Source organism: Oryctolagus cuniculus, chromosome 12 (genome assembly GCF_964237555.1).
Source record: "Oryctolagus cuniculus chromosome 12, mOryCun1.1, whole genome shotgun sequence".
Classification (NCBI taxonomy): domain Eukaryota; kingdom Metazoa; phylum Chordata; class Mammalia; order Lagomorpha; family Leporidae; genus Oryctolagus; species Oryctolagus cuniculus.
Window position 1 is genome coordinate 6108642 of NC_091443.1, and position 9040 is coordinate 6117681.

The 9040-nt window shown below is 38.9% G+C and overlaps 1 long non-coding RNA gene across 1 annotated transcript in view; it reads right to left on the bottom strand.

Annotated features, from left to right (window-relative positions):
- Nucleotides 1-805: 805 nt before the first annotated feature.
- The window catches only part of LOC138844524 (uncharacterized), a 28491-nt gene continuing 20256 nt past the window's right edge, over nt 806-9040 (bottom strand). Inside the window, exon 2 of the long non-coding RNA XR_011380420.1 lies at nt 806-4920. This is a non-coding gene — a long non-coding RNA (uncharacterized lncRNA). The remainder of the gene's footprint in view (nt 4921-9040) is intronic.

The following is a 9040-nucleotide window of genomic DNA, read 5'->3' on the forward strand; positions in this document are numbered from 1 at the left end:
TCCCATTGAATTATCATATGGTTTGCCAAGACACTAGGTAGTTCTGAATTTTTCCTTCTCTATACTTTTCTGTTATTTCAAATGTCTTTTCTTAATAGATTACAACTTTTTTTGTTCACCAAAAAGATTTTCACCACTGAAAACACTCATTAACTGGAGAAAATTACTTTTAAACACACACACACACACACACACCACAAAAATCCTTTCTTGATACTTTATCTTTCAGGTTGATTTTTTAAAGTTCAAATAGCAACATACATTACCTGCAGCTTTTTAAACAAAAAATATGTAATTAATGAAAACGATGCTACATCAAACATGTAAGAAATCTTAAATACATATGCTACAAAAACTACAGCAAAAAGATCTTAACAAAGTGAAGTCTTGTAATTTTTTATAAAACCAGAGTACCCAGGTGTACTTTTCCTGCGAACAAAATGAGGTGAACTCTTACTCTTTTTACATCTATCGCTATGGATAATAACTGTATTTTGGGAGCTGTGCTTTAATTGTAAATAATCCTCCACATTCTTTCACTGTGAACTCTTTAAGGAGTCATGAATTTTATTTATCCTCTCTCTCTCTTTGAGAGTCTTTTGTTTATTTGCTGTTTCGCTCTTTGTGAAATAACACTCCCAGAGGAAAATCCCCTCTCTGAGTAAGGAATTAGGCCAGAGACAAAAGCCGGGAATTCTTTAAGCCTTGTTTTGTGCTAAGAGAAATGTTTGACATTTCTGTGGAGAGGTGTTTAGTTTGGATTCATTAGGTCTTAGGGACTCTTTTCTCTTTTTTGGCCTTTCAGTTTCTGTCACTGTTTTTTTTTTTTTTTTCTTCTTCTTTCTGTGTTTGGTAGACTAGAACGAATTTACCAGGGTATAATTAGGCTTCCTACATTTGGATAGCAAAAATTCAGCTGTATTAAATGGACACACCAAGTATTCCCTTTTGCTCCACAGGCCCAAACCTGATTTCCCCTTTCTGAGACCCATCAGAGTAGAAGAGCGTGCTGCAGAAGAGCATGGGAGAAAAGGTGCCCGGGAAGTTTAGGTCCCGTCTGAAGTCAATACTTCTTTAAGGGTCTTCCTGCCGCCCTGTGTGACCATCACTCACACAGTTCCACCTCTGAAAGCCAAGGCATGTGGTTGCCCTCGGCTTCCTCCAGGAATATTAAATCTGTTTAGCTTTAGCAGCAATTTTTATAGCACAAAAGGAGATTTTTTAAAAATATCTCTACATTGGGGCCGGCACCGCAGTTCAATAGGCTAATCCTCCGCCTAGTGACGCCGGCACACCGGGTTCTAGACCCGGTCAGGGCGCCGGATTCTGTCCCGGTTGCCCCTCTTCCAGGCCAGCTCTCTGCTGTGGCCAGGGAGTGCAGTGGAGGATGGCCCAAGTGCTTGGGCCCTGCACCCCATGGGAGACCAGAAGCACCTGGCTCCTGCCATCAGATCAGCGCTGTGCGCCGGCCGCAGCATACTGCCTTCGGCGGCCATTGGAGGGTGAACCAATGGCAAAGGAAGACCTTTCTCTCTGTCTCTCTCTCTCTCTCTCTCACTGTCCACTCTGCCTGTCAAAAACATATATATATATATATATATATATATATATATACATACATACATTGCAGCACCATGACAGGCCTCTATTTCTCCCCGGATCAGTTCGGGGGGTGTCCATTGCCTGGCTTGGAAATGGTTCCTCGTAGATAGGGTGGCATGGCCAGTGACTTGTCTTATGCGGGACTTAGGGATACTTTGCTAGACTATGAGTGTCACTACCTGAATCGGTAGAAGTTCAGATATTCTTCACCAAATCTTAAAGCTAAAAGTGCAGTTTGGTCCTGTTTTTCCATTCCTTCCTGGGTGTGACATGGACTAAACCATGTTGATGGTCTCTCTGCTTGTCCCGCTGCTAAGATCAAAGCACTGAAGTGGTATGGGCAGGAAACCTTGAAGCTCCCCTCCGGAACAATTTGGAGTTTAGCAAGTGCGAACCACACAGTCTGTACAGGCCTCTTTCCAGCTAAATCCCAATTCATGTTCCCAAGCTTGGCACTTCCAGTCCAGTGGTCTCTGACTGACTCTGAGAAGCAGGGAAGAGAGTCACAGTGGGAGTCTCTACCTCCCCTATCCGAGAGAAAGGCTGAGCGGTAGGAGATAAAAACAAATGCCATCACCCTTACAGGAATGCTACTTCGGGCAGCGACACAGATGAACAAACTTCTGTGAGGAAAACTCTGTTTGATGTTTCATTACATGGGATAAGTGTGAGCTGACGAGAAGGAGCTGAATAATTGTAATTTTTATTTTTTTCTCATCTGTTGAAAAACTCAAAAGTACTAGTGAGGAGGTCTCCTTGAGTACCCAAAGAAACGAAGTTTGCTTAAAATATGCCGTGGCATACTAATGAATCAGTGGCAAGTAGATTGGGCTGTTTGTCACCATAATACCATTAAACAAAAGCCTATGATAAGGACATAACAATAATGGAATTTGCTCTGCAAGTATGCGTCTATTCATACCATATAAAATCAATTACTCTAAGTCCCACGAGACTTCTTTCCCCAAACCTACCCAATGCAATGTGTTCTAATGTGCAAAGAAAGCAATGGAGAATGGTTTCCAAGTTAACCCTGAAGCCCTTGACCCACCAGCACCTCAATGCGAACATCCAGGATGTTCATCCATTGTAATTATTTGGAAGCAAATGAGTTTCTGTATTTTAAATCTTTGTGTAAATACACTTCTTATATTCTAAACAAACAAGTTAAAAAAAAAAAAAAACTAGAAGCTTTCCCCCCTGATAGTCTTCCTGTGATTTGTCCATTACTGTGCAGATTGTACCTTTAAATAAACACGATCCTTAAACTTCCTCATAAAGACAAATTGCCTTCTTCAGCTGTCATAAAAAGGGACGTATTCTGGTGGTTGAATGTGGGTTCGTAGATATGAGACACTGTAAAAATCAGTACTTCTTTTTCTTACATGACCCAACGTGTTCCCTCCCTCCCCCACATTCTTAGCGATAAGGCAGGTTGACTTGAGACCCTGAGGATGTCATCATGCCCCACATGTACAGCTGGTTCCCAACTCTGCTTGTCTCTGTGTGAGGTCTAAGACACTTAGGTCAATACTACAGAAAAATGTGACTGATTTCCAAAAAAGAAGTGTCAAAAGCAAAAAGATATATATTTCTTTAAAATATCATTTTTTGAGCCATTTGTAGAAATAAGCAACATCCTCAGAAAATTTCTTTAAGTACCTTATGGTTCTTTATGGGATGATTTAATTTAGACCTTTTCAACATTTTGTGTCATAGTATTTAACAGGATATCATAAAAGCTAATGGTATCTTTCTAACAATTGCAAACGCTGCTATTTATCATAATAAAGCATATTATCCATCAAATTGGAAGCTTTTAAAATTTTTTTCTTGCATATTTAGATAAAGTATAAAAAATTAATATTTTGCTTACACACACTATGGGAAGTTTTGGTACAGTATTTCCCAAACAAAACTCCAACATTAGACACTTCTCCATATTTGATATAGATCGTAAGGGTTCTTTTGCCAATATTGTTTTAGGGATGTGATTACTCAGCCCCCCTTTTTTTTATTGTTGCAAAATAAAGACTTCCTCCCCATAGGTTGCCTGTCACTTTTGAAATGGAAAACATGATGAATTATGGCACATTTGCCTTGGTATGCTTTATCGCGCTCATTAGAAATGATGCACGAGCCACACTTCACAGAAGGAAAAGAAACACACGGACACCCTCTTCTTGTCCTCTCTGTTTACCTCTGGACTTGTTCTGCTTGACTAGCTGCACAAACTGACCACCTATTGAGGAAAGAAAAATCTTGTCTGGAGAACCCAAGGCTTTCCTCTAGAACAGCCCTATACTGAGGCTGTAAACTCTCACAGAGTGGTATCTCCAACTGCGAACTCAAAGTGCTTCATCTTGTTTTCTCATTGTCATGTTATGGAAACAACTTGTTGTGTGCGGATAAGATCATCTTCAACAAAAGGCTTCAATGAGCTAACTTCAGTTTTCAAGTGAAAACCAATGTTCACCTATAAGTTTAAACAACTCTTACTTTGCCTTAGAATCATTAGCAGTTCACTAAATTTCATTTTTAAGGAAAATCGTCAGAGCTATTTTATGCATATTTATGCCAAATAAGTTCTAAATCAGTCTTCAAAATCCAAAAATCACTGCAGAGATATAAAGCCAAGTATCTTACCTCTTCATGATACTTTGAAAACTTTGATTTGCACCAAAATCTAGACGAGATTCACCATGATGATGCACAACAGATTAAAAAAAGTTTCTCCAAGTTTAATTCAATATTTGCTAGCTGGAACAATTTCTCCTTCATTGTTCAGATGTTAACTATAATCAATAAGTAAAATGCAAATAAATACTACTTTTAGATCCTAAATAAAAGTTCAAAAAGGCATTTCTCCTGGAAATAGGAAAGATAACTACTGCCACAGAAAATATATTACCTGAATTTCTTTTTCATTAAAAATCTTAATTTCTGGAACTTGTAGAAATGAACTCATTTCTGGATGAGTTTCCTTGATAGTAGAACACTGAAGCACATACAATAAAAATATAGCCAAATTCCAAAACTGTGAAGAATTGTACTGAAACTTTTTAACATAAAGAGTCTTCTGGGTGGTCAATCTCTACTTGTAGGGATGTTTTCAGAGATTGTATCTATATTTTTGTTCCTGCAATTAATCAGTTCACACACTTGGGATTAATGTCTTAGGGGTTAGAAGTGTTTCACTATCCCAAAAGGGGTGTCACTGGCATCATCACATTCTCTTCATCACTTGAGAAAGATTGTGTGTCAGGTAAAACGGTCCACACCTTCTAAAGGATGCACTATCTGAAGTCAATGGCAGTTCTAAAATAGTAAATGAGAAAATGGAATAAACAATTGAGTTTTTAATTGTGGGCCACAACGGACAGTGTGATGAAATCTTGAGAAGTCCCACTCCCAACTGGGATGTGATCATCCCTTTGTCCTGCATGCCCATGCTGCATCCACTCCTTGCCCACTAGTCATTTAGCCATCTCAGTAGTCAAACTGACTGCCTCAATACTATAGTGCTTGCATTCAAGGAAACCTTATTTTAATATATTATTTTACTAATGATGGCTCCAAAACACAAGATAAGTGATGCTGACAATGTGGATCTGCCAAAGAGAAGCCATAAAGTCCTCCCTTTATGAAAAAAAGTGAATGTTCTTGACTGTATGATAGATGTGTACATGTAGGGAAAACATAGTTGATGTGTAGTTTAGTACTAGTGTGGGTTGAGGCATCTACTGTGGACCTTGGGATGTGGGTACTCTGCTGAGTTCTGGAGGATCATAGTCAACAAGTCAGACCTCAGCCCTGCCCTGGTAAAGATGACAATCTGGAGAAGAGATATTTCTTAACGCAGTGTCTTTTGATCAGATGAGGAATTAAGTGACTTCAGAGGTGAGTCCTGTGACGATGGAATGCAGAGGGCTCTTCAAACAAAGGCCAAGGGAGACAGGTCCTGGCTCAGGCTGCTAGGAGGGCCCCACGTAAATTGAGGCATGAGGATATGTAACATCATGATATGACAGGGTATATGGAAAAGCATGTCAAGGTTCTGAAGTAAAGTCAGTGGGATGGAGAAGTTTTTATCAAAAGAAGTTATTGGAAGGAAAGGGGGCCAGATCATGCAAATTCCTGAAGTCATCATACAGATATGTGTTTTGATCAGACTTTTGCAAATTCATGAGAGAGATTCAAGGAAAACTTTTCAAAAAGTGTGACAGTACCCAACTTGTATTTTTATAGGTGGTCAACATAGAAGCTCTAGGAGGTAAGCAAAATAAGTGTGATGACCCCACTGAACACATGTAGAAACCACACAAGAGTCAGTTCCTTGCCCAAAAAGATGTGTAGGAGAATGGTTGGTGTTATGCATGTGCCACATTCACAATCTATTCCTATATGTGAAGAAATGTGTTTTTTAGTTCCCGTCTTAAGTCTCTGTCCACTACTGTGCATATTCAAGCTCAGTGTCACACATCTCATTTTATTTTAATGTCAAGCTGGAAATCATAAGTTAGCTACAAAAATGGTCTGAGAAGAGCTATTTCTTACAAAAAAATAAAAGAGAAGTCTTTCTCTTTAACATGTGACTATTGATTGTCTAAGGAATTTTCTGGGTAAGTTATTTTTTACATAATTGTATAATCACTTTGGCTCAAGAACTAAGTTGGCATTTAAGTAGTACAACACTATACACTATAAAAAAACAAATTAAACAGATTATTACAACCACATCATACTCCCCCATATAAAATAACTTCTTTAATACACATTAAATAATAATTACAAGTAGGTTTTCTAGCACTGAAGTAGCACAAACATGTGATCTGAGAAAAAAACATGGTTTAGATACTTTATTCTGCTCTTGTCTGACAAGTAGGAAGACATCACTTAAAGGAAGAAAGTCTATCATAGTTCACAATAATAGATAGGAATTGTCCTTTCTCTCTTCCTCTGGTTTTTCTGTTCTCTTATATACTGGATGAGAGACCAGCTCTGAGCATTCTTTCCTCCTGACATGGTTCCAGTTCGAGAAACCAAAGTCACATTTGTCCTTCCCAGGAATGAAGAACAAAGAAGTCAGCAGTAACATCTCCTTTTTGCAAAGTGGAATTACTAAAAAGGGGAAGAAAGCATCATAACCTTTGTAATGATTCTAAAATAGCCAACAATTTCTACCTTTAATATGAAACCAATTAAAAAAACCCTCCAGCTAAATTAACCGCCTAAAGGTACAACAGCAGACAGAAGCTGTAGGTGTTTGCAAACTGAAATTTTGAGTATACCAAGCTGAATTACTAAAAGAAGCATGCTAATTCTTATCTTAAGTACAGAGGAATGGAGAAAGATATACCATCAGTGTGATGGTATAAGGTACTTTCTTTAATGATTTATTTATTTATTTATTCATTTATTTATTTATTTATTTTAAAGTCAGAGTTACACAGAGAGAAGAAAGGCAGAGAAAGATAGAGAAAGAGGGGTGGGGAGAGGGATCTTCCATCCTCTGGTTCACTCCCGCATTGGCCACAACGGCAGGAGCTGTGCCAATCCGAAGCCGGGAGCCGGGAGCCTCTTCTGGGTCTCCCACACAGGTTCAGGCGCCCAAGGACTTGGCTCATCTTCTACTGCATTCCCAGGCCATAGCAGAGAGCTGGATGGGAACTGGAGCAGCCAGGGCTCGAACTGGCACCCATATGGGATGCTGGCACTGCAGGAGGCAGCTTTCCCTGCTCCGCCACAGCTCTGGCCCTGCCAGCTAACTTCTTAGATCCTAAAGGTCAGGATATATTCTAGACTATGATTTACCCAAAATAAAAGCCAGGAGTCGAGAGAACTATCTAAATTCTACCATCGCAACTCAGTGAAGTCAAGCAGCATAAAGCATGCCATGGTACAAGTTGGCGGCCCTGATTTGTTTTGCTGAATGAACTGCCTGAATCATTGTCCACAGGACAGTCATGCCTGTGGTGTGTGGTTGGACAGGGAGGATGTGGCAGGTGACTCTGAGAATTTCACACAGATGTTCCAGAATTCAAGTTTCAAATGCAAGGAGCAACTTGGGTGAAAACTATCTTTTCCAAGACATGATAAGTCATCACATATTTGGAAATTGCCTTGGAAATATGAACTGCCACATGAGCAGAACACGTTTTCTCTTGTAGAGCGAAGCTGTCTTCTGTGATTGACACTGAAACACACTTTCAGTGGGTCTCATATTTCCAAGAAAGTGGTATTGACAAGACCAAGTTCTTGTTATGTTTGTTCTTCCAATCACTCTCTTTCTCTTGACTCAGAACAACAGTCTTAATGTGTGTGCCCAGAGGAAATTTTAAAAACTTTGCAAAGCTAGGGCAGTTTACTTTTAAGGTATAACAAGAAAAGTTGTTGAGACTATTTAGTATGGGGCTTTTAAAATATTTGATCATTTAGAGTGATTTAGAGATTTTTACAGTTAAATGATTGAGGAACACGTTCCATTTAACTGTAGTTAATTTCACTGCATAGGAATTCTGGTTTATTTGGTAATGCACCCCAAGTTGAAGATATTATTCTATAATTTATTTGAATAAATTTTACATGTGATATAAATACATAGATTTCTCTGATTACACTAAATATGATGAAAGAATTGAATTCCGTGCCAGGAATATCATATGGTATTACACCTTCTCTATTAAAAATTAATGTTTCCAATTTAGAAGAAGAATTTGTTGTAAATCCTTTAAATTTGAAAGCTGATTTTATATCCAGATTCCCAGTGGGGTACCTGGTGCATTTCTCCAAAGTTTATCTACACTGGGGTATTGGTGCAACTGTTTCTTTAATAAATCTGCTTAGAAACACAGAAGAGGCGTGCTGTTAGAAAGCTGGTGAAAGGTGATTGCTAGTCTGGAAATATAAAAGCCTAGTTTCATTTTGAAAAACAAGACTCTTCTCAGTTTGACTGAAAGGCATTAGGCAGGACAGACAGACCATCTCTTGTAACTGTCAGCAGACTGGCAATCTGACATCGAATCCTGGCAAACCTGCACTTAATTGCTAAAATATGACTTCCTAGCAGCTACAAGTATGTTCTGGCAATGTCAAGTTATCCCAAACCACATGACTTGACTTCTGCCTGAGAATTAAAATTGGAGATTTATCCCAGGCTGGAGCTGCTCCTTGTGCATTCTGCAAGAACTCTATAGACTGCAGAGAGGAAAACGGGATATCGTTAAAGCATGGCAGTGCCCCAGGGGTCAATGTCAGATACAATCTAATTTAACATCTTTATTAAGGATCTCGAAGAGGGAGTAAGCCACATATTAATGAAATGTGCAAATGATATTAAACTGGGAGCTTGTGTAACCACCAGTAAGGACAAAGAAATAATAGAAGCACACCAAAAGAGGTTAAAACTATGAGCAGAAAATTATTATATGAAAATCAC